General features: G+C 34.9%; 1 pseudogene across 2 annotated transcripts in view; it reads left to right on the top strand.

Moving 5' to 3' along the window:
• The window catches only part of LOC101724527 (MYND-type zinc finger-containing chromatin reader ZMYND8 pseudogene), a 173,235-nt pseudogene that overhangs the window by 50,296 nt on the left and 95,697 nt on the right, over window positions 1-27,242 (top strand). Inside the window, exon 3 of one of the 2 annotated variants that reach the window (XR_015444102.1) lies at window positions 32-86. The exons of the other annotated variant lie outside the window; for it this stretch is intronic. The product of XR_015444102.1 is annotated as an MYND-type zinc finger-containing chromatin reader ZMYND8 pseudogene, transcript variant X1 (transcript). The remainder of the gene's footprint in view (window positions 1-31; window positions 87-27,242) is intronic. 2 annotated transcript variants of the gene reach the window in all.

The raw sequence follows: 27,242 nt of genomic DNA on the forward strand, positions 1-27,242 counted from the left end.
TTAATCTCACCAGGTGTATTTTATTTTCCAGCTAACACTGCAACTTCCAACTGCTGCCACAGTCTCCAGTAGGTCATTGAACAGAGGTAAAATATATTAGTTTAATATTGCCACGTAACAAATGACTTCATGGCTTAGAGGCTTAAAACAGCATCCTTTCAGTATGTCACAGTTGTGCAGTTCAGAAAGCATGATGTGACTGGGTTCTGTGCTCGTGGTGTGACTGGCTGAAACAAAGGTGTTGGTTGCACTGAGTTCTCATCTGGAGGCTACAGAAAAACTTCTACTTCCAAACCCATTCTGGTTGGTAGAATTCAGCTCTTTGCAGCTATGGGACTGAGGTCCCTGTTTACATGCTGGCTGTAAACAGGAGGCTATTAGCAGTTCCTAGAGGCTACCAACATTTCGTACCTTGTGGTCCCCCGCATCTTCAAGTCAGCAACAGTGTGTTAAACACTTCTCAAGCTTTGAATATCTAACTTCCTCTCATTTCATTGGGTCACGCCCACCCTGATCATCTCTGTTTCTTAAAGTTAAATGTCCCGTATACCATAACTAATCACAGGAGTGAAATTCATCATATTTACAGTCTTGGCGGTTACACAGGGTACATACATCAGGAGGTGGAGGATGTTAGGAGACATCCTAGAATTCTGCTTACCACAAAAAGCAAATCCATATAGAGAGATTCTATTCTAGTGAGGAATTCTTTTTCTTTTTTCTGATGGAAATGGTCTCATATAATCAACCTCCTTGCTGATCTACCTGAGAAATGATGCCATGTTCAGAGCTCAGCATTGGTTTCTGCTGGTGGCAAGTTTGGCATTAGTGGTGACCAGATCAGCATCTTTGAGGAAAATTACAATGTTGTCATGCTTATGAATAGCCTCTATTTCTACCATCCTGAGTTTTGTGCCTCATTTATAAAGCAAACATTGGGGGTCCCAGAAAACAGTTTTATCTTTATCATCTGCTACTCGGGGAGTCATCATTTATATGACTTTTCCCCATCTCCTCATCCCTAATCTGTCAGTCCTGTTTTTCCAAGTCATTAATCATTAGTCAAATTGTTAGCAACTGTCTATAAATCAGTTTAGCTCATCCTTCTGACTACTTATCCACTGATGCAAAGTAGAAAAGCTAAAGAATTGATTAAAGTTCGGGCTGCTGCAGGGATTATCCTTCATGGCTGGCTTTCAAGAGTGGGGCTACAATTTAAAAGAAGCCTGTTTCTGGTTAGAGCAGCATAACATGAATAACCGTCCATAAACCAGGCCCCAATTTATTTTTCTCACCCACCTAGAAATAGGAAGGTTTCCAGGAGGCCATAGTGTGTTTGTTGAGAAAGAGGTGATGAGGCAGTAGAGTTTGAGCCAGTTCCTCATGTGGCTTATCTATACCTTCAGGACTGGCTGAAACATAGCATTTCCACTCGATGAAGGAACCCTGCCATGCATATTCAAACTTACGGTTTGATGGAGCTGATAACATCTAGTTCATGATAGGCACCTTAGATCATATGGTTACTTTGTGTCTTATGGGTGAGTATTTGGTTTCTACCAGATCCCAGTAGCAAAGTAGTTGTTTCCTGAAAGGAAAGTATGTATCTTCAGGGCATTTGGCTTTGCTCAAGGCCTAGTTATCCTGATGCTCCATGAAGCATCCCTATTTACTACAACCACTTATAATAATACCATTGGATCTTCTGAGTCAAAAGGTTCTAGTAAGCTGACCAGCTTGAACAACAATTTGGTTGCTGCAGAGGCTTTCTTTTCCTCTGGAGCATACTCTAATAGCAGTCTTACTGTTACCCAATAAATTTGTAGGGACAGCAGACTCACATGTGGTATCTATATTCCAAAGTGTTATGCTTCTCTTCCTTTTTATAGGAGGTACAAGGTACAACAATTAATCTTTCATTCTGGATGAGATATACTGACATGCTCCACGCCACTATAGCCCTAAAAACCAAGGAAAGCCTATATATGATTGGTGCTTGTACTTCTGAGGAGGACACTCTGAAGGTGATACTCAAGCCTCTATGTAGGGTTACCTGGAAACAGTTGTTCAGGCTTCTGAGAGGGATGATTTATGGATGGTGTTTGGATCTTTAGTGGCAAATGCCCCGTAATCAATGCCCACCTGGCTTTGGAATCTAGAAAATATAGTTTTCTTACTTCATGCGTCACCCCACAAAACAGAGTATAAACAATAAATTTGGGAGCGAATGACAATACATAATCATCATGAATGTGAATGTCTTATGTTATTAAGAGAGGAAAAGCAACATAGACTGTTGTCTTTTCCAAAGAGAGTTTATAATGCAACATAATGTCACTCAAGCATCACTCAACCAATGTGTACCATCTACTGTGTAACTTTGAAGGTTCTGCCCTTATTTTTCCTCCTGGTTGAATTTAAATTCCCTTTACTGACCTCTTACTGTACCTCAAGGCTTCATTCAACCTGATGAACAGGTTTTAACTTTCCTTTTAAATGAGCACTTTCTTTCTACTAGATGAAGCTTATATCCTCCAAATCATGTGACTAGTCACAGTCCCTTAAACATATAAGTGGGTGATATTTCCAAATAACATAAGATTTTTTTATATACATTCCTCTTTGCCCTATGGCTCTCCATCAGTAGTGTTATAGCTTCAGTAGAGGTATTGATACAGATGAAATTAAATTTTCTAGTGAGAACAGTCTAGAATCTACTACAGTTCAAAAATACCTCAAATCTCAGTGATTTAATCCAGAAAAAGCCTTTTTGTTCATATGAAATGCTGAATATGAGCTGATGAGAACCTCTGCTTATTGCACCTAGCAACTCAGAGTAATGGAGTCTCCATCTCAACACACACTTCTATAGTTAAGACATCAATTATTTTTCCATAACTAAATGTAATATAGCAACACGCATACTGGCTCTTATTCCTTTCCATAAATGACATGTTACTTCTACTTAAGTTTCATTGGCTAAAACAGGTTATTTTTAGTCCTAATTTAAAAATGAGTGGGAAACTTTAATCCTACAATGTTATGAAAAGGAGAAATAAAATTTGTGTACAATGTGGTTTTTTCTCAGTGCTGGAAATTAAACTGAGGGCCTATTGTATGCTAGACAAGTGTTCTACTACTGAGCTACATCCCTGACCCTTGTGTATAGTTTTAATGAATCCCTATATTTTCTTTTATAACTAAGAAATAATCTTGAAAGCTAAGGTAAGTGCCTGAATTTTGTGGCTAAAAAAGGAGGAGAGATTGTCAAAGAATCAAAAGACTGTGGACTCAGAACATGAAAATTTTAGTGTGATATTTGGCTATCATTGAGAGAGAGAAAATTGACAGTGAGGTAAAATAAGAAGATGAAAATGAAAGTCCTTTGTGTGTATGCCTGATGTTTGATCTGGATGTGGAAATCATGTATAGTACCTCCTTCAAGTTGAGAAGCTTGATAAGAACACCAGATAAATTTGATTAAGCCGAGAATAAGTGGGAGCTATTTCATAATTTGGTAGCCACTCTCTGGAGAAGATCAGTGGTCATCATCGTGTAGATAAAGAAGAGAGTATCAGATAAGTAGGGGGTTTCGTGGGATAGGCAGCCTCACTGTGTCACAAGCGTACCAGTGTGGTATAGGAAAGCAGCCTAGAATTTCTTTGCATGTTTGAGTGGTTGTAGGGGGCAATCAGTTGCTGAGAGGTGTCTGGTATCAGGCTTGGACATAGACTACATCAATGGATTTGACTATCAAGGAGCATGAAGAGTTGGCAAACATCAGTAGATGCCATCCTAACCTTGAGAAAGACCAAATGACATGAGATATACCTAAGGAGAAGCCAGTGAAAATGAAGGATGGGTTTTCGATTAGACGTTCCATGCCTCAGTGATACAAAGATCATGTATAAAAATCTCTTCTTCCACTCTGTCCAAGAACTGAGATTATTTTTTAACCACTTTGTTCCCTAATCACACTAAACTAGATGTAAAAAGAAGGGGAAGAGGGAGAATAAAGAATTGACTTATTATCACCCAGAGTGCAAAGAAAATCTGAAAGCAATTGGTTAACATTGAAATGATTTAGACAGGATAACTTATTGCCTGGAAATATTTGAGAAGATCATATCATTTAAGGTGGTGGCTAGATATTTGCCCAGTCCATGGTACATACAGGAATCATACAAAACTACGTTTATGTAATTGCCATGTTTTAATTGTCTCTATTCCTACTGCTGCTGTCCTTTATTACTACTTTGAACAAGGTATCCTAACAGGCCACCGTTTCTCCATTCTTATTCCATTATTCTCTCCATCCCTTATCTTTCTCATAAATTCACTGTACACAGCTGGCAAGTTTTCCTCCTACTTCTGCAGCTTTAATCACGTCACTTAAACTCTGCTCCTAAATTTGTATGGTTTCCACTTTCTCCCATGTAAATTCAAATATTTTGTGTTGGGGCTGGGGTAGCTCAGCAGTGCCATGGTTTGCCTCACAAGCGCAAGATCCTGAGTTTAATCCCCAATACCAAAACAAAACAAAACAAAAAAACCAAATATTTTGTGTTGGAAGCAGTTTCCAATTTAACTTCTTGTTACTTTTCTGATAAGGTCTGTAGAAATTAGATGCCCATTTCAACCTAATTGTATTTACTTGAATTTGTACCAAAAAAGTTGGTTCAGTCCAGTGTATCAGATTTTATAATAAAGTTTTTAAAAGAATTTTAATGTCTCTCATCAACAAAGTATGTTTCTTTATAACTTAGAGTTTAATTAATAGGTAATAGAATGAAAAGTTAAACATTTCAACAGAGATTTACAAGAAAAAATAATGTGCAGACCTTTTTGTCAACATCATTTTATATTACCGCTCCCAAAGAACAGTGCTACCAATTAAACTATGACCCTATCCTGTGTTCTAATTTTTTATTTTATACTTTTATTGAATTCATATTCTTTTTAATTTAATTAGTCATATGTTTTTATTGCATATAACTTATGCATAAATATAAAGGAAAATGTAGGTGAATAAGTGGTTAAGATCTTTCTGTATTTCTTCATGTAAGAAGTATAATAATTTGTTATCTGATTGTGGTAGAATTCTATGCTTTCTCACACAATGTCATAATTTGGTCATCATGAATGTTAGTGACATTGCATTTATTTTTAAAAATCTATAAAAGGGATAGATGCTGTGCTTGTTAGTAGTTTTATATTGATATTAGAAGAAACAAAGTCTTAGAATAAAAGTAACAAAAAGCATAAAATAGCTAGAAACAAATTTAGCTAGAAAACAATTTATGAAGCACAAGTCCTTTAATTCCTGCATTGGGAGTGTTGAGAAATATTTTCATTCAATAGTTTCTCCTGAAAATGTACCCTTATACAATTGTTGGTGGGAACAGTCATTATGGAAATCAGGTTCCTCAAAAAACTAAAAATAGAGATATTTTTGTATCCAGCTATACCACTCCTCTGTATATTCTTGAAAGATCTGAAGTAACATACTATAGAGATACCTGAATACCTATATTTATTGTGGCCCAATTAACAATAGCTAAGCTACAAAATCTGTCCAGGTACATATTAACAGATGAAAGGATAAAGAAAAGGTGACACATATACACAATGAGGTATTAGCCATCAAAAAAGTACAATTATGCCATTACAAAGAAAATGGATGGATCTAGAGATCATCGTGATTAACAAAATAAGTCACACTCAAACAAATATAACAGGCTTTCATACATATGGAGGGAGGCGAACTATTACAGAAGAAGGGAACAAAGGATGGGAAGAGAGAAGGGCAAGAGTAGCAATAGGGAGTAGAAATGGTCAAAGAATGTTATATGCGTGCACAAATCTGCTGCAATGGAACCCATTAATCTGTATAACAAATAAATTCTAATAAAAATGCTTCCCCCTGAACAACCATTTGCTTTGAAATAATTTTTAAAATGCTTCACTGTATCTCTAGGACTTTCTGCCAAGCCTCTGACTTGCTATAAAATTTGGTGCTGGCCTTTTTGGTGTTTATGCACGAATAGGCAATCACAGCTTTATTCCAAGTGCTTCCAGATTGAATGAAACCATAAAATACCTCAATTATAAAATTCCCTCCAATTTCAGAGATGCAGAGTATGGAAAAATGTATACTTTGGGATTGACGAGATTGATAGCAAGTTTTATACTTGAGACTTTATCTGTGAATATTCTTTGATCCTGTGTTACTGTTGGCTTCTTATAGAAATTTATCAGTTACCTAGGATCACTTCTAGCCTTGAGCCATTTAAATTATATTCTCTGTTCACGATACTGTTTGACGATGCAGTTAGAAGGAATTTAGACTGCTAATTCTTAGGGGAACCAACTGAAGTTATAAATGAGAATTCTCAGGGGAGATTATTTTCCAGTCTACCAAGTATCAAAGTTAAGATTGGCAAATTGTTTTTACTGCCCCTTCTGCTTGTACTTTTCGTTTGGTTTTATTTCATTTTGAGTTTTTTCCTCATTTACTCTTTTTTTTCCTTTAAATTCTTTTATTGGTACATTTTAGGTATAAAATACGTTTACATTTATCATTGGGTGCTTGTACCTGTACATGATATATCTTGGTTCTTATTTTTTTCCCTATTACCTGTGCACCCTTCACCCCCTCCACCCTTCCCTATTTACATAGATTTCTTTTCCATTTTTTTCTTTTCTCATAATTTTTCCTTTCCCCTATCCCTCCCACTACCCCTACACCTTTGGACCTTTTAATATTTCAAATTATCAATTATTCATTTTAATCATTTTAATCCTTATTTATACTTTCAGTTTCTCACACTAGAGAAACTATTCGGTATTTACACATATGTGTCTTATTTATTGCACTTAAGACTATGGCCTCAATATGGATCCATTTAGCTATAAATGTCTCTAGTTTGTCATTCTTTATGGCTGAATAGTATTCCATTTTATAAAAAAACCCCACATCTTTATCCCGTTTTCAGTTGATGGGCACTTGGGCTGTTTCCATGCTTTAGCTATTACAAACTGTGCCACTATAAACATGGGTGCACTTATATCACTGTGGTATGATTCTTTTAATTCTTTTGGGAAGATACCCAGCAGGGGAATAGCTGGGTCAAATGGAACCTCTAGTCCTAGTTCTTTGAGGTATCTCCATACTGATTTCCACAGTGGTTGTGCCAGTCTGCACTCCCACCAACAATGGAGAAGGGTTCCTTTCTCCCCACACCCCCACCAGCATTTTTTATTGGTTGATTTCTTGATAGCAGCCATTCTTTCTGGGGTGAGGTGAAATCTCAGTGTTGTTTTCATCTGCATCTCTTGAATAACCACTGATGTTGATGTTTATTTGCTGCTTTTATTTCTTTGTCTGAGAAATGTCTGTTCATTTGAGATGACCATTTTTGAATTGGGTCTTTGAATTTGGGGGGGTCTGAGTTTTTCAATTCTTTATATATTCTAGATAGTAGACCTTTGTCTGAGGTACAGCTGCTAAAATTTTTTTCCCACATTATAGGTTATCTCTTAGCTGTGCTGGAGGTTTCTCTTGCAGTGCAGAAGATTTTTAATAAGATGAGATACCAGTTGTTGATTCTTTGTGCTAGTTTCCATGCTACTGAGGCTTTGTTTCTAAAGTATTTTCCTACGCCAATGTCTTCAAGAGTTCTACCTAACTTATCTTCCAGCAAGTTTAGTGTTTCTCTCATAATATTTAGATTTTTAATCCACTTCGATCTTAGTTTAGTGCATGGTGATAGGTATGGGTGTAGTTTTAATCTTTGGCAGGTTGAAATCCAGTTTTTCCAACACCATTTATTAAAGAGGCTGTCTTTCCTCCAGTGAGGGTGTTTGGCTCCTTTGTCAAAGATGAGGTGGCTGAGTATGTCTGAAGTTGTTTCTGCATCTTCTAATCTATTCCACTGATCCTCGGGTCTGTTTCTTTGCCAGTACCATGCTGTTTTTATCACAGTGGCTTTGTAGTATACTTTCAAATTGGGGATTGTGATACCACGTGCCCTGTCTCTGTTGCCTAGAATTGCTTTTGCTATTCTAGGTCTCTTCTGGTTCCAAATGAATTTTTTGAATGTTTTCTCTAGTTCTGTGAAATATATTGTTGGAATTTCAATCAGCATTACATTAAATCTATATAGTAGTTTTAGAAGTATGGCCATTTTCACTATATTAGTTCTTCCTACACAGGAACAGGGGATGTCTTTCCATTTTCTTATATCCTCCTTGATCTTCTTTTTCAGAGAGCTGTAGTTTTCAATGTAGAGGTCTTTTGCTTCCTTTGTGAGGTTGATTCCTAGATATTTCACTTTTTTGGATGCTATTGTAAAAGGAATTGTTTCTCGAATTTCTCTCTCAGTGAATCTGCTATTTGTGTATAAGAAGGCTATTGTTTTTTAAGTGTTGACCTTAAATCCAGCTACTCTACTGAATCTGTCAATTAGGTCTAGAAGGCTTTTGGCCGAGTTTTTTGGCTCTTCTTTGTAAAGTATCGTATCATCCGCAAATATGACAGGTTAACTTCTTCCTTTCCTATCTTTATTCCTTTTATTTCTTTCTCTTTTCTAATTGCTGTGGTGTGTGTTTCCAGAACTATATTGAACAAGAGTGGTGGTAGTGGGCATCCTTGACTTGTTCCTGATTTTAGCATGAAAGTTTTCAGTTTTTGACCATTTAGTATGATGTTGGCTGTTGGTTTTTCATAGATAGCCTTAATCATATTGAGATAAAGACCTTCTATTCCCATTTTCTGTAGCGTTTTTATCATGAATGGGTATTGAATTTTGTCAAATGCCTTTTTCTGCATCTATTGAGATAATCATATGGTTTTTGACCTTGACTCTGTTAATATATTATATTACATTCATTGATTTACCAATGTTGAACCATCCTTGCATCCCTGGGATAAATCCGACTTGGTCAGTGTGTATGATCTTCTTGATGACCCTCTGTATTCCGTTTGACAGTATCTTGTTGAGGGTTTTTGCATCTATGTTCATTAGGGAGATTGGCCAGTAGTTAACTTTTTGGATTGTGTCTTTCCCTGATTTTGGAATCAAAGTAACACTTGCTTCCAGGAATGAATTTGGAAACCTTGCTTCCCTTTCAATTTCCTTGATGAATTTAAAGAGTAGTGACGATAGTTCTTCTTTAAATGTCTTATAGAATTCAGCAGTGAAGCCATCAGGACCTGGCCTTTTCTTTGTTGGTAAATTTTTAATTACAGTTTCAATTTCACTCATTGTAATTGGGGTGTTTGGAATTTCTATATCTTCTTCATTTAACTTTGGCAATTCGTATGTATCTAGGAATCTGTCCATTTCTTCTGTGTTTTCCATTTTATTAGAGTACAGATTCTCAAACTAGGTATTGATGATCCTCTGGATTTCTTCTGGGTCTGTTGTGACTTCACCTTTTTCATTCTTAATTACATGGATTTGAGCTTTTTCTTTCCTTTTTTTGATAAGGTTGGCTAAAGGTTTATCGATTTTATTCTTTTGAAAAACCATCTCTTTGATTCATTAATTTTTTGTATCATTCTCTTAGTCTCCATTGCATTGATTTCTGCTCCAATCTTTATAATTTCCTCTCTTGTATGAGCTTTGGGTTTATTATGCTCCTCTTTTTCTAGGAGCTTGAGGTTCTGCATTAAGTTGTTTATCTGAGTTCTCTCTGTTTTCCTAATATGGGCATTCACTGCTATGAATTTCCCTCGTAGAACTGCTTTCATTGTGTCCCATAGATTCTTGTATGTTGTACTGGCCTTGTCATTTACTTGTAGAAACTGTTTAATTTCTTCTTTAATTTCCTCTCTGACCCATTGGTTGTTCAGAAGGGTGTTATTCAATTTCCATGTGTTTGTGGGAGTTTTGCAGTTTCTTAAGTTGTTGACCTCCAATTTTATTGCACTATGGTCTGATAATTACAGGGGGTGACTTCAATTCTTTTACATTTACTTAGACATATCCTATGAGCTAGAATGTGGTCTATTTTGGAGAATGACGCATGTGCAGGCAAAAAGAATGTGTATTGTGATTTTGTGGGGTGGAACACTCTGTAAATATCTATTAAGTCCATTTGTTCAATAGCTTGGTTCAGTTCTAGAATTTCATTGTTAATTTTTTTGTTTAGATAATGTGACTATTTGTGATAATGGGGTATTGAAGTCCCCCACTACAATTGTATTAGTGCTTTTTTTATTTTTCATGTCCATTAATATTTGTTTTGTATATTTGGTGGCATTCATATTTGGTGCATATATATTTAGGATTTTCATCTCTTCCTCTTGGATTGTTCCCTTCACAAGGATGCAGTGACCATCTTTGTCTGTCTTAATTAGTTTTGGTTTGAAATCTACTTTGTCTGCAAATAAGATTGCTACCCCTGCTTTTTTCCAGGTTCCTGTCGCATGGAGAACTGTTTTCCATCCTTATACTTTCAGTTTATGAATTTCTTTTTGAGTTAGGTGTGTTTCTTTTATACAACACATTGCTGGATTTTGCTTCTCAATCTATTCTGCCAGTCTGTTTCTTTTGATTGGTGAATTGAGGCCATTAACGTTGAGAGTTATAATTGATAGATATTGACTCATCCTTGTCATGATATTTTGCTATTGTTGGCTCTTTTATTTCTTATTGTTTTCCCCCTTCTCCTTTTGTTTTTTACCTTGCCTGGTGGCTTCTCTCTGTTTGGCCTCAAGGAGTTGTGACCTTTGTTGTCTTTTTCTTGGATGTTGCTTAAAATTGTTTGAAGTGCTGGTTTGGTTTTCACGAAATTTCTCAGGTGTTCTTTTTGTGAAAGTATCTAATTTCCCCATCAATTTTGAAAGATAATTTTGCAGGATACAACAGTCTAGGTTGGAAGTCATTTTCTTTTAGGGCTTGAAATACTTCACTCCAGGCTCTCCTTGATTTGAGGGTTTGTGTTGAGAAATCTGCCGTGATTCTGATGGGTTTTTCTTTGTAGGTGATTTGTTTCTTTTCTCTCACTGCCTGTAGAATTTTGTTCTTCTGTTGGGCTTCTGAGATCTTGACTATTATATGTCTAGGTGTAGAATTTTTTTGGTCATGGGTAGTTGAATTTCTATATGCCTCACTTATCTGTATGTCCAATTCTCTACCTTTGTCTGGGAAATTTTCTACTATTACTTCTGTGAACAGTTTTTTATGTCAATTGTACTTTCTCCTGTTTTTTCGTGGACTCCTATGAGTCTTATGCTATACTTCTTAGCATCATCTAGCATCTGTTTGATTGATTTCTCATGGTCCCTTGCTATTTTGAAGAGATCTCTATTTTCATGGTCCTTAACTGTAATCCTGTCTTCTATATCTGATATTCTATCTTCAGATTCTCTTAATCTGCTCTGCATGCTTTCAGTGGTGTTTTTAATCTCCTGAATATCTGTTTGAATCTGTTTCATGGATTCCATTTCTTTCTTATGTTGGGCAATCATGGTTTTCGTTTCTTTCTTATGCTGGGCATTCATGGCTTCCACCATGTTTCTGAGCTCATCTATTTTTTTTTTTATCTGTTTCTGTTCTAGAGCCTCTAATCATGTCTTTCACTCTGCTTACCATCTCTGTAGTTATCTGGGCAATTATTTCTGTTTTGAATTTTTCTAGAGCCTCATTCATCTGTTTTGCCACTTCCTGAGGTATCAGTTCAGGGTGTGCAGGTGGTTGATTATTAGACTTTTCCACCTCGTTTTCTCCAGAATTTGACTTTTGTCTGGTAGAAGTCTGAGTTTGTGCCTTACTTAAATGTCTTCTCATTTTTGTTTTTGGTACTGTCCTTGGTTTAGTTCCTGAGTTGATACTTTGAAGTTGTTTATTGTAAGTATCTTTGTTGATGTATTTAGAACACTTATGGAATGGTTGCTTCTCAGAGGTGTCTTCCAGATATAGCTGGTCTTTAGGTTTTGAGTCTCTAAGGACTCTGAGGCTGTCTCATTTTCATTATACCAGGAAGGACTACTGATTAGATCAATCACAACACCTTAGCCCAAGTGATGGAATCAGAAACACAGTAGCATCAAGTACCTCTTAAAAAATGACAATTTGTGGTAGTTATTAAGCTATCACCTTTAACTGTGTGAATTAAATCAAAATCAAGGACCAACCCAACATATGTTTATAGTGAACAAACTCTTCGATTTAGCAACTTTAACCTTTGGGATGGGGAGATAGAAGGAGTTGGGAAGTGAGGAATAGGTAAGTAGAAGCATAGGGGATGGTTAGCAGTGAGGCCAGAGGGCACAGGCAAGAGAAGAAAAGAAAGATAAAGAAGAAATACGAATTAAAGGCAGAACAGGAACCCAAAGGGAGATGAAGAACAATGTGGGACAGCAAGGGAGCGAGGCCGAGAGAGAGAAAGAAAAGAGAAAAGAAAGAAAAAAGAGAAAAATAAAAATTTTAAAAGCGTAGCAAAGAAGAAAAAAATTAAAAATAAGAGCAAAAAATAGTGGTAATTTTGAAAATAACTAATAAAAGATACAAATGAAGGGCCTCCTTCAGCATATGTCTCTGCTGTCCCAATAGACAACGTGGGCAGCAGTGTGCAGTTATAAGTCAATGAGTCTCAGTAAGCTAGTCACAGACTCATGAGATTCCGGCAGATTTCTGGCTGCAAGTCCCAAGTTGAGCTTCCTGTCCTCCTGCAGGGTTGAACTCTGCAAGGTTCTACTGCAGGTTCCAGCTGCCTTTCCTCTGAAGATAGTCCCGGTTCCGATGGGAGGTGATGATCCCTCCACCTTAGCAATCATGGTGGTTTAGTGTGCCTTTATTGCAGAGATTCTCTTCACTTTTCCAGTGGGCTTCAGTTTTTTCATCAGGGAGCCTCAGAGAGGCCCTCTCTCTGTTGTTCACTTCTGCAGCTAAGAACAATGGCCTTTATGCCCTTTTGTGCCTGGAACCAAGTAGCAGTTCGGTCTCCTGGTTGCAAGTGGGCGGAGCGAGCCGGACTGAGCTGGGCGCACTCAACGTGTGCCTGCTCTGCCCCGCTCACGACTAAGCTGGAGCTCCTCATTTACTCTTACACCTTTCCGTCCCATCTTTATGAAGGGTTTTCTCTCATAATCTATGCCTGCGCAGATGGACTTTTTCTCTTGTGTTCTTTCCACATTCATACAATTGCTTAAGTAGAAGCTGAAGTTTCTAGAGTCCCACAGAAAATTGCATAGTGAGGATGACTTTGGTGTTCTATTAGACATCTTCAAATTTCTTCCTTTTGATTCATCTGAGCAATGAAATTTTTAAAATGTTCTTTTTTAGCTGAGAAGTTTATATGAGTGAATAGTCTGCCATATGACTCCCTTGTACACCCATTCTTCATTCATTCCATTTATTCATCTAGGATAATTCTTTAAGATGAAAACAATGTGTCTGTTATTATATAATTACAGTAATGGAATCTTCACTCTTCTGAGAATAGCTGTTCCATAGATTTCATCAATCTGGGGGACTATCCTAGCTTTGTTCTCATCTCCCTAAATTCTAGCTTGAATATCAAAATCACTGGTAGAAATGGAAAATACTGAGGCAAGAAATTTCAAAAATCTTTTTGAGTTTTCAGTATTAGGAAGAGAGCCCGACCCCTTTTTCTCAAGTCATTAGTTTGATTTTCTATACTTATTTGACATTTAGATTCAATTAACATTTTCTGAGCCAGAAGAGATCAGTACTATCACAATTTTTGTAGTAATTGTTGCTTGTTGAACTCATTTGGTTTATGGTTTGCAATAAATCACACTACATACTGCCCAGTATAAACCTTGCATGCCCCACAGTGTACCTTTCTCATATGGAACAAATAGCAGAATCTGATTTAGTAAATACTCCTACCTCATGTCAGTTGTACTCTAGTTTATTTCATCCTATACTGGTTAAATGAATACAATATCAATCTGTGTAGCCACAAATTAAAATGGTGAAGGGGCATAGTTGTGAAATGTGAGGCAACAGAGAGACAAATCTGGTTGTAGCAATGAGACCTGTGGGAAAAATTTTTTGTTTGTTGGTTTGCTTGTTTGACTGATTAAGTATAGAATTCTAGGTTTGAATGATTGTTCTGAATATGTATAAGAAAAACAGTGGGTCTTAGTCTGTACCTACATGCAGTGAAAAACACAGATTTCTAGGAGTGAGTACTAATACTGTATGAAGGCAGTGAAAGTAGACAAAATGTGAAGCTCTGTTTCACATTGCTGTGAAACATGCTGATTCACCATGCTTTTTCTTTAAGTAGATAGGTTGGCTAAAGAGACAGAGCTGTGAACAACAAGAGATTCTGCATTTGTGGCTAGAGTAAGTTAAATCCTTTAGGTAAGTGTTCTACCTCTTTGCTATACTCTTCAAACTTATTATAATATACTATCATTTTTCCTATTTGACTATAAAATCTGTGAAGGGAGAACAATTGGCCATTGTTTTCTTCTGTAGCTCACTGACTGTCATGTTGCTGGGTTTTGAGTAATACATATCTGTATGTGTATTTATTACATGTGCGCACAAATATAAGTACATCTGCTTAGTTATCTTGGAAAGTTCAGTTGTCATAGATGAAAATTGTATGTCAGGTCAGTCTTTATAGACTTTGGATAGAGAAAGGGCTATGAAGTATTATTGTTTCTGTATGTTGTCCCTCTCCCATGTACAAACTTGAAAAATCCATGTATATATATCTTTGTAGTCTTGTATTGGTCCAGTAATTTTGTAGAATTGTCATAACTGGGTCCAATGGATAAAGTACGTATTTTCATTTATAGCATAAATTTCATAACAATTTAATCATTACTAAGCTACTTCAATAGATATTTAATGTGTCACAAGAATTTTTTCTTCGTAATCAGCATTATATTTATTCCTAATTTCTTACAAACAAGCAGTTAAAATAGTTACCGTCTTAACTGGTTAAAAACCAGTTACAGAGGTGAAGAATATGTATAAGTAATGGGGAAAACAGATCAAAGAAGTCATGACATGAGCAGTTTATACCCTTAATGAATAAAATTTACTATTAAATATTTAAATTGTCTTACATATTCCCTTTTAGATACTTCATTGGCCCCAAAATGAAACACATGGACTTGTTAAGATAACTGTACTAGAGATTGCCTAATTCCCAGATTACTCCCAAAATAGGGGTGTGTCAGATATTGTGGATAGTTTCTGTGCAGGTATTTACCAAGCTTGCTTTTTCCAAGATATTAAGGAAATACTCATAGAACAAAGTTTGCTTTTGATTTCAGAAAATCCTGGTATAGCTCAGTGATTTTCAGGGAGATGATATCCTACACTCATATACCAGGAATTTCAGTCTCTAATGATTTATTTTTCCATTTCTAGAATATTAGGAGAGTGCTAGAGTACTTTTAAGAATTATTTGCGAAATAATACTAATGAACATGACGACTCAAAATGCTACAAGTATAAAGGGTTATATAAAAGGAAGAAACAAAACAAGCCAATTTATAGTAAGTTAAACCTCAGTCTCTTTAGAATGTGTGAAACAATCAACTATTTAAAAAATATATATCGTTTGTCTTTAGCACAGTATATTATATAGCATTCAACAAATACTAAATATTAGTGATCACTATTCTTCATTTATTATACCATTTAAAATATGTTTGTGACTAATTAAGCTTAAGAATTGAAAAGCAGTCCCATTTATTTTAGATAGCAAACTTTGGAAGTGAAATCATAAGAGATCATAATGGTTAAAAATGTGCATATATAGCACAAAACTTATTAATTACAATCATAGTGGATGGTTGAGAAAAACTAGGATTGCTTAGGAGCACAGTTCTCACATTTTGAGGATAATGAACAAAAATACCCAAAAGTTCCATTTTGTCTGTACCAAAGTGTTTTTTACCTTGGGACTGAGTCCTTTGGCTGTTTCTTTGCCTGACCACTTCCATCATTTAAAAGAAATGCCCCAAATGGTAGTCTTCTTGTGGTTATTCCTTACTCTCACATAATGATCTAAAAACTCTTTCCTTTGCTTGTTCCTGACATTTACTTTTTGCTCTCTCTCTCGAGCCCAGAGAGCTAAGTTTAGGCTCTTCTCTGCTATTGACTTACTCTACTAATCACTTTCACTGTCAAGGCTTCAGCGTCTTGACCTCTATAATAAAATATTTAAACAAAATTGTCACCATGGTCTCTTCCAGTTTCGTATTTTGAGATTATACAGAGGTATATCCCTCTGTACCCTTCAGTGGCTTTCTACTGAGTGATAATAAAATCAAAACCTTTTCTCATGGCCTATAAGGCCTTATGTAATCACCTCTGCCTCTATAGTTTACTTCCATTTCATGCCACATTCCCTTTGTTCACTGTAAGCCAGACATATCAGCTTCCTATTCTTCTGGGATGAAATGAAGTAATATTTTCTCAGAAGGCCTTTCCTTGACTTTCCTTTTCTTTTTTCAATTTAAACCATCTCGTGGAAGTTGCGCAGGCACTATCATATATTACCTTTTAAATTTTCTTCAATTCTTTATCACAGCATGTTATTATCTTTGCTTTTTTTATCATGTCAGATTAGGAGATTAAGTAATCTTGTTTGTTTTATTTATTAATTATATCTTCAATGCTAGTATAATACCTGGTATATAAAAAGTGTTCAAAAATACTTGCTAAATCTTTATTGTTGGACACACACTGGTAAGTGTGGAAATGCTGTATGAACCAAAATTAAGGGCATGAGAGGCTCAGTGCTATATTGTGGTGTTTACAACTGTCAGTGAAATCCTGCAGTCTACTCATAACAACCACATTGCCAATCAGTCTAAACTGACATCCTGGATAGCACTAGTATATACTATGGGAAAAATTGCAATATTTGATGACCTTTTCTCTGAAAGATAGTCCTGTTGAGAGGTCTGAGAGTGCCTTACTACATTTATAGGTCCCCATTGTTCTCTAACTAGGGCTTTCTTCTTTTACCTCTTCTCAGATTAGGCTCTAGAGATAAAAATATTTGGAAATCTAAATTGAAATGGTCCCCAGAGCAATTTCAGGGAAGAAAGAAAAAGCTAGGCTGAAGATGATAGCAAATAATTTATTGCTTTGCTTTTTGTTGTTACAATATGCTAGTGTATAAGGCTAAAAAAACTACTAGATAAAAAAGCAATTTGGGATTTAGTCAAGTGTTCATATGATCTTGCCAACATTCTAGAAGTAAATAGTTTAATAACCATTTTTCCAAAAGTAATGAAGCCAACTTAATTTATATAAAATACTGTGTTTAGAAAGCTTTTAGAGGTCCAAGTTGAGGCTTGGCTGTGCTATAGACTTATTTATTAGTCATTTGAATTCCTTAAGTTTTAGTGTCCCTATATATAGTAAGTACATATAATAAAATAAAGTAAAGAAAATGATTACTGTGTTGTCTTCTAGTGATTTTATAACATGGGCCAAGTTGATAAAAATCACAAAATATTACTTTAAATCTTTTTTTGATACCATATTTTAGAATGAGAAGTCATAATATTGGACTCAGAATGGAGATAAGTATTTAGAAAAAAATTAGAATTCATATATATGCATACTTTTTATAAGGCTTGGCAAGTAGTAGGCACCAAATCTTAAGGTGCATAAATGAATCAGGCCCAAGTTATGTCTTAGCTAATCATATCAAACTTATCATGATAAATACTTTTGGATACATGCATTCTCCCAATTATACTTACAACATTTATAATAAATGATTAAAATACAATCAAAATACTCTGTTAGAATAAGAACTAAATGGCCACTATAGATGATGGGTTGATCTTAGGGAGAATGTCTTTTTCTTTTTTCCCTAGATATTCATCAAAAGGTGCTTTTTAGAATTGTATTTGTCATTATCAATATTTACATGGATAAATATGATTGAATCTTAGAAAATCACACCAGTTATTTTTTTTCTACTTTGAAGAAGGGGATCTGCTGTCTTCCATGTATCACATGTGTCATGTGTCACAGTTTACCACCATGTGAGAAATGAGTCATTTATCCTAAGAAGATACATGTAGCCTGCTAAGACAGATTCTTCTTCCACTGAACTTGTCGTAATTTGGAAGTTCGACTGTAGCAACTAGGTGAGATTGTTTACTCAGGTGACATATGCAGCTGAATCTTATTTATACTGCTCTATGTAAACAATGGTCGTGTTAAAGGGCACCACAAAATATAAATTGCATTATGTTTTACTTGAGATTGACATCACACTCACTACACACTTATCTACAGTATAGGGAACCATGTTGTGGTAGCAATTGAAAGATAGAAAGGGCATGACTGAAAAAAAATCACTAAACTATAAGCAATCACCTGAGAAGAGACACTAGATGAATATTCCTGAAAGTGTAAGACATGTACATGTATGACAGAGTTGCACAATGATCAGGAGATTTTTTAAATTCTTTCTTGTATACTCTTTCATTTGAGTGGTGAGTTAACAGGGCAGGGATTATGATTATCTTTTTAGAGATGGAAAGGATCTTCCTTTTAATAGATAATCAGTGTCTAGTAAAAGTAAGAACACACTTCACTTAGGCATTTACTGAGATGTTGACACTATAATGTCATAGACATCTCCACTAATTTATTTTCTATATGTCCAAACAGAAGGATATTGGCTACAAGCAAATAAATTCTGACATTGCTTGAGTTGCCAGGTAACATGTAAAAGTAAACATTTAAAAGTAGGTCCTGCATTTTTGGCATTCTACTTAACTACACATAATATTAGAAACTTTTTGTTACTTTATTACACAAACACAGGATAGCTTCATGATGGTTGTCTAATATATTTTGTTATTTGTCACTTGTTACTTTGATATTTATCCACCTTCATTAAAAAGTTTACATTTGATTTTGTATTCTATTCATATCTAATTAATGGCGAGCTGTGGTGGTGTGTGCCTGTAATCCCCAGCTACTCGGAAGGCTAGGGTAGGAGGATCACTTGAGATTTAAGAGTTCAAGACTTACCTGGGCAATATAGTGAGACTGCCTTGAAACAAAAGCAAAGCAAAAAAAAAAAAAAAGGCATGATATGGAGCATAAAAGTTAAACCGTTTGTCACTAGAGTAAAATAAGGTCATGGGAGATGAGTCAGCTGTCAGTTGTTAGTTCAATGAAATAGTGGTTTATTATTGTATCATAGAATCATTTCATTTTTTAGTGTCCGTACCTCCATTATCCATGACTATTTCCATAAACTAGATGTTGTTTTCTTCCATAATAAAGGGCAGAGTTTTCAACTTCCTCTATTTTAGAAGACACTTTCCTGCAAGTCAGTTTATGAACAAAAATGATCAGTATTCATTATTGTAGTGAAATCAGTACTCTGACTTTTTTGCACAATGTTAACTAGGACCGAATCTTTATATTTTGATAATAAAAACTCACTCTTTAAATGAAAGAGAAACATTAAACATGTCCTTTTTATCATCCTTAAGCAACTATCAGTCGTAATAATATTTTAAATTAGATAAAAATCTTGTAATGATACTTACATTTGTTATTTCTTATATTGCAATGAAATAGTGATAATGACAGCTCTCCACAAATCTTTTAACATGCATTAGGTTACTTAGACTAAATAGTATGTGAACAAATAATTATCATTCAAACTCAGTCTCTTATTCAATATGAAAAACATTCTAATTCAAATTTAATCAAACAAGTATTGAGAATGTTAAGGGAATAAGATGTGTCTCTCTTGTAAAGACACTAACAACTTCCTCTTTTCTGTGGCTAGGAATGCTTCAGCCAGACCATGAAACTACAGAGAAGTCTCAAGAAAACATATGGTTTTAGTAGCTTAATGAAAGAGAAGAGCCTTTACTTAAGGATCTATAATTATAAAGACCTATAATCATTCTGCTAATTCATGATGGGGAATTCTCAGCAGTAATTATCTAGGGGTCTTAAAGAACCAGAGACACCTGGAGACACTCTGAGAAGGGTCAGCTACATGGATGTGTGACTGGACAGTCGCACAGCGTCAAGAGCTCAGAAGGGGCCTTGGGTTAATGCTCCACTTTCACTTTTGTGAAATGCTGAATAATTCTTGAGACAAGGTCCCATATGTTTACTTTGCTCTGAGCCCTACAAATACGTAGCTAGTCCTGAACCAAGGCAACCGGAGAGAGTAGCACTGGATGAGGTAGCTGGATAGTAAGACGCATGGTAACACCTTTGCCAGGAGGGTACACTGAGCAAACTCTAGAGTAAGGTACTGCAGACTGGCTCCTCCTAGGAGAGGAATATTGATATGGAGGATAAAGAGTATTTTTGGATAACTTGTAAAAAGGAAAGGGCAAGGATAGAGAAAGATGCTTCTTCTGTGTCCCACATTATTTTAAATAGATTTTTCAACTGACTTTCAAGATCAACATTTTCCAAACATTTCTAATTATCCTCTCCGATTATTATAATAAAAGTATACACATGCATTTCTCCAATACAGATTTTTTGTTTATTAAAAGATTTCAGTTCATACTTATGAGTATAAAATTATTACTTAACAGTACCGTCCAGTGGAAATATAGTGTGAATCACAAAAGAGTGTGTCATGTAATTTTCTAATAGTCAAATTGAAGAGGTAAAAAGAAAAATTGTAACTAATAATTTCTTTTTGTTAAGCTAATATATAAAATATTATTTCAATATGACATCATTGTAAAAATTATAAGGAGATATTTTGTATGTTTTCATAAATATTTTAAATCTTGTGTATATTTAAAACTCTCAGCATGTCAATTCAGACTAGCCAGTTTTCAATGGCCATGTGTGGCTGATGGCTAGCATATTTGATGGTACAGCCTTATATATTTTTAAAGCTATAAATTAGAGGGATATAAAGGAGAAAATGAAATTTCAAATTCTATTTTATTCTCATACTCTAGTGGTAGATGACCTTGAAGATTCCCTGGGATGTATAAATAACATATTGAAAACCAGTGGCATAGAATCATGATTTGATTTGTCCGTTTTCTGGGTATGACAGTTCTAAAAGATGAAGTGATTTTATATGCCATGGTTAACAGTTATGTAAGTACCCTATCCCCCAAACTTGCACAGGTATTTCCTTCAAGAGAAGGGAACATCAACCTTTGCTCTAGATGGGAGGATTATGAATTTTCCCATTTAAGAAGAATGAAAATGGAGCCATCTTCCAAAAAAATATAGTATTCCACAATTCCTTGCTACTATATAATAAGACTGAAGCTCTGGGAAACTGTACTCTACTGCCTTTCCTAGCATAGAGCTCCATACCTCTGGGCACAAGCACATTCTTGTTTGAGAAGCTTGGAAAGAGATATGAGAAAACTGGAGCAGCAACTAGAATCTATCAGGTCACAGAAGACTTTTCGTGCATGCCATGGAGCTCGAGACTATTATCTCATTGATGATTATCTTCATCAAGGGAATAGTATAGTTAGAGTTGTGTTTTTAAATCAGTTCTTTTGAGTTCAGTGGGAGGATGGATTTTAGAGACCAAGACAGGGCCTAGGGCAAGTAGAAAACAAACTAGTGTGTTGCAGCAATGATCTCAGCTTGCTCACCAAATCTCATCAGATACACATGCTTGCTTATTAAGATGTTCCACTTGGTACACTTGTCAAGTGAACTTCTAAAAATAGTAAGTTAAAAGCAATTGAAAAAGCTTGTAACAAAAGTGTTGAGTGTTTGAATCTTAATGACTTTATTTGAGCCTATAATTAACAATGTCCACTCCTTTCTTTCTTCACATTGCCCTTCTGCTTCCTACAAATACAGACACAAACAATTTATTTTAAATTGAAGAGAGATTTTAAGTTAAGACACTTCCACCTATTTGTGTAGCATTCCCAGACCCTAAAAGCCTAGACAGTAGAGGTGGAGATGGTGACGTCAGGGCTATTTTAAGACAATTGAGAGGTATCCCACAAAACAATTGACCTATACTTTTCAAAAAGTCTATATCATAGAAAACAAAGACAGATCAGAGAATTGTTCTGGATTTAGAGATATTGAAAAGATACAGATAAATGCAATTCTGATCAGAGCCCAGTTTGAAAAAAAATATGAAAAACATTGTTGGAACCATTGGGTAAATTTGAATACCGACTCTACATTAGATAATGGTATTGTATTATTGTTAAATTTCTTGAATTTGATAATTTTAAGTTGGTTATATAAGATAATATCCTTTTCCTTAAGAAATACATGCTGAAGCATTTCTGGATGAATGGTTATGATAGCTGCAACTTCAACTTACTCTTACATGACTCAGCAAAAAAACCAATTAAAATGTGCTTATATAGAGATTTATCTACTGTCTGTAAAAAATAAAGCAAATGTGGCGAAAATGTTAGCAGCTAAGTATCGATAAAGAAGTTCAGGTATTCATTATATCAATTATATTTGTCTGACGATTTGCATTTTTCAAAAAGATCTATTTTAGAGATGCACAATTAAATAGTTACAAATATAATGATATGATTTCTGTGATTTGTTTTTGAATAATGACAGATGGGAAGTGAGAGTGGGCGGAAATATAGATGAAATAATTATCAAGAATTATAGATTGTTGAAGCTGGCTGATGGATACATAAGAGTTCATTAAACTATTCGCTAATTTTGGTCTGTATTTGAAAATATCTCAAAACATTTAAAAAAGAAGACAATTGTTTCAGCCCTAACCAAGGAAAAGTGTAATGCACTATTCCCTACAATAAGTTAAAAAAAGAAACAATGTTAATATTAAAGGAAGAAATTCCATTTAAATTGTAACTTTGCCAATTTCTACTTTAATGGTTTGGGGGAAGCATATATTAAATATCACATCCTTTTATAAACAGTTTCTGGATGTTGCTGTTTTCTTGGTGCCTTTATTTATACTTATTTGCCTATTGAGTAATTCAGCATTGATTGAGGTAGAGAGATGAATAAAGAATAAAATTAGAGAAGTGCATAAATAGATGTTTTCTGGTTGAAAATATTACCAGATAAAAGTGAAACTTCCAGAAGAGTCTATTTTGTCAGGCTCCAGGTAGTAAAAGTATTGATCTGTATGGAACTGTGGAGTTGCTAAAATATAAATCCTTCTATGTTTTTCCAAAGGTTTGGGGACTAAAAGATTTTCTGGTACAGCTGTTTTCCTTTCATGACCCCTCCTAACCCACACATAGAAATGTTCATGTGCCAAACATTTGTCAGAAACAGTTCATATAAAACTTCAAATTTTTGATGAGATGCAAGTTCTTCTTTCACACTTGTGCAGCTTTTCAAAGTTCCCTAGGTGATAATTCTTGCAAACTCAGAATTATAGAAAAATGAAAAAAATTCTCCATGAATTCTGAGTTATGTCACCAGTTCAGTTATGAGCTCTTTGGAGAATCACACAAGAACACAAAATACTTTGTGTTACTCATAGATTACAAAAGGGTTAACAATGGAAGAGGGCTTTAATAAGGGTAAAATGTGACACGAACCACAGAGAACAGGTAAATCTCTTGTTCATTCCACTGTTTGAGAGAAAATTTACACTCACATTCAAAAGAGAAGTATCTATGTGCTATTATACACTTTCCCACATTAGAGAATTTCATATGACGTTAAAAAACAACACTACAGAGATTGGAGAGACTGTTGATATTAGAATACAATTCTTTTAGAGAGTACATAAAATTTCTTGACTAGATTTGCAGATATTAGTTTACAGGTTTTTATTCAGTAATTAAAATATAAGAGCAGTTAGCCTCATTAGAGAGCATTAAACTCTCTGGAAACAGAGAACATACTATCTGAATATTTTTAATTTTTATTTTAGGAGACTTGGTATATTGGTATATGCATATATTTTGATTATTTTCACCCCCATTAATTTTAGAATCTTAATAGACATAAACACACATTTAAATCCATGAGATATTATGCATTATAAAATCTATTTCATTGTTCTAATTAAAAATAAAATTAAAGAGTCTTAAATTTTCCTACTATGAATATGGAGATAATTGAAAAAATACAGGAAAAATGTACAAACTATTTTATGTTTCTTAAGAAAGGGGACATTTCCTAAATATATTAGTAAACACAATAATATTTATGAAACAGAATTAATGAATTAGCAGGTATTATACTATTATTTTAACCTATAAAATTTTAATAGCTATTCAGTGTATAATAAAGTAAGTTCTCATAAGCATATAGCATTTTATTAATAATTGAATAATGATGTAACATATATATGTCAAAAGAAAACAATTTTAAATAACTTGAATAAATAATCCCTAATACTTTGAGATGACTGAGCTTCTTTTTTTATTTTTATTTTTATATATTTTTTGCTTGAATTCTTTATTGTTATATTATAGGTATACAATATGTTTACATTTATCATTGGGTGCTTGTACCTGTACATGATGTATCTTGGTTTTTATTTTTTCCCCATTCCCTGTGCACCCTTCCCTATTTACAAAGACTTTGTTTCCATTTTTTCCTTTTCTTATAATTTTTCCTTTCCCTTCTTTCCTTTCCCCTTCCCTTCCCACTTCTCTTATGCCTTAGGACCTTTTCTTCATATTTCAAATTATCAAATATTCGTTTTAATCATTTTAATCCCTATTTATACTTTCAGTCTCTCACACTAGAGAAATTTCGGTATTTACACGTGTGTCCTATTTATTTCACTTAAGAGTATGGCCTCAATATGCATCTATTTATAAATGTCTCTAGTTCCTTGTTCTTTATGGAAGAGTAGTACTCCATTTTATTAAAAAAAAAAACCCCACATCTTCTTTATCCAGTTTCCAGTTGATGGGTACTTGGGCTGTTTCCAAGCTTTCGCTATTACAAATTGTGCCGCTATAAACGTGGGTGCACATATATCGCTGTGGTATGATTCTTTTAATTCTTTTGGGAAGATACCCAGCAGGGGAATAGCTGGGTCAAATGGAACCTCAAGCCATAGTTCTTTCAGGTGTCACCATACTGATTTCCACAGTGGTTGCACCAGTCTGCACTCCCACCAACAATGGAGAAGGGTTCCTTTCTCCCCGCAACCTCGCCAGCATTTGTTATTTGTTGATTTCTTGATAAGAGTCATTCTTTTTGGGATGAGGTGTAATCTCAGTGTTGTTTTCATCTGCATCTCTCGAATGACTAGTGATGTTGAACATTTATTCATGCTTACTTGCTGCTTTTATTTCTTTGTCTGAGAAATGTCTGTTCATTTCAGATGCCCATTTTTGAACTGGGTCTTTGAATTTGGGAGTTCTAATTGTTTTCAGTTCTTTATATATTCTAGATTAGTAGTCCTTTGTCTGAGGTACAGCTGCTAAAATTTTTTTTCCTCATTGAAGGTTGTCTCTTAGCTCTGTTAGTGGTTTCTCTTGCAGTGCAGGAGTTTTTTAATAAGATGAGATGCCTAGTTGTTGATTCATTGTGCTAGTTCCTGTGCTACTGAGGTTTTGTTCATAAAGTCTTTTCCTATGATAATGTTTTCAAGAGTTCTACCTAACTTATCTTCCAGCAAGTTTAGTGTTTCTCTCTTAATATTTAGATCTTTAATCCACTTCGATCTTCGTTTAGTGCATGGTTATAGATACGGGTCTAATTTTCATCGCTGGCAGGATGAGATCCAGCTTTTCCAGCACCATTTATTAAATAGGCTATCTTTCCTCCAATGAGGGTGGTTGGCTCCTTTGTCAAGGATGAAATGGCTGAGTATGTCTGGAGTCGTTTCTGCATCTTCTAATCTATTCCACTGATCCTCGGGTCTGTTTCTTTGGCAGTACCATGCTGTTTTTATCACATTAGCTTTTTACTATAGTTTCAAGTTGGGGATTGTGATACCCCCAGCTCTGTTTCCATTGCCTAGAATTGCTTTTGCTATTCTAGGTCTGTTCTGGTTCCAAATGAATTTCTGGATTGTTTTCTCTAGTTCTGTGAAGTATATTGTTGGGATTTCAATCAGCATTGCATAAATCTATATAGCAGTTTAAGAAGTATGGCCATTTTCACTATATTGGTTCTTCCTACCCAGGAACAAGGGATGTCATTCCATTTTCTTATATTTTCTTTGATCTCTTTTTCAGAGTGCTGTAGTTTTCAGTGTGGAGGTCTTTGGCTTCCTTTGTCAGATTGATTCCTAGATATTTCATTTTTTGGATGCTGTTATAAAAGGGATTGTTTCCTTAATTTCTCTCTCAGTGAGTCTGTTATTTGTGTACAAGAAGGCTATTGTTTTTTGAGTGTTGACCTTGTATCCAGCTACTCTACTAAATCTGTCAATTAAGTCTAGGAGACTTTTGACGGAGTTTTTTAGCTCTTCTATGTAAAGCATCATATCATCAGCAAATAATGACAGTTTAACTTCTTCTTCCTTTCCTATCTTTATTCCTTTTATTTCTTTCTCTTTTCTAATTGCTGTGGCGTATGTTTCCAGAACTATATTGAACAGGAGTGGCAATAGTGGGCATCCTTGTCTTGTTCCTAATTTTAGTGGGAAAGTTTTCAGTTTTTGACCATTTAGTATGATGTTGGCTGTTGGTTTTTCATAGATAGCCTTAATCATATTGAGATAAAGACTTTCTCTTCCAATTTTCTGTAGGGTTTTTATGATGAATGGGTATTGGATTTTGTCGAATGCGTTTTCTACTTCTATTGAGATGATCATATGGTTTTAGTCCTTGGCTCTGTTAATTCAGTTATTTATTGATTTATTGATTTACAAATGTTGAACCATCCTTGCATCCCTGGGATAAATCTGATTTGGAAATGGTGTATGATCTTCTTAATGACCCTCTGTATTCTGTTTGCCAGTGTCTTGCTGAGGATTTTTGCATCTATGTTCATTAGGCAGATTGACCTGTATTTCTCTTTTTGGGTTGGGTCTTTCCCTGGTATTGGAATCAAAGTAACACTTGCTTCCAGGAATGAATTTGGAAGTATTGGTTCCCTTTCAATTTCATTGATGAGTTTAAAGAGTAATGGTGATAGTTCTTCTTTAAATGTCTTATAGAACTCAGCAGTGCAGCCATCAGGACCTGGCCTTTTCTTTGTTGGTAAATTTTTAATTACAGTTTCAATTTCACTCATTGTAATTGAGGTGTTTAGAATTTCTCTATCTTCTTCATTTAACTTTGGCAATTCGTATGTATCTAGGAATCTGTCTATTTCTTCTGTGTTTTCCATTTTATTAAGAGTACAGGTTCTTGAAGTAGGTATTGA

This window comes from Heterocephalus glaber, unplaced genomic scaffold (assembly GCF_053883595.1).
Source record: "Heterocephalus glaber isolate CG9 unplaced genomic scaffold, H.glaber_assembly_v1.0 deba00001594, whole genome shotgun sequence".
Taxonomy (NCBI): domain Eukaryota; kingdom Metazoa; phylum Chordata; class Mammalia; order Rodentia; family Bathyergidae; genus Heterocephalus; species Heterocephalus glaber.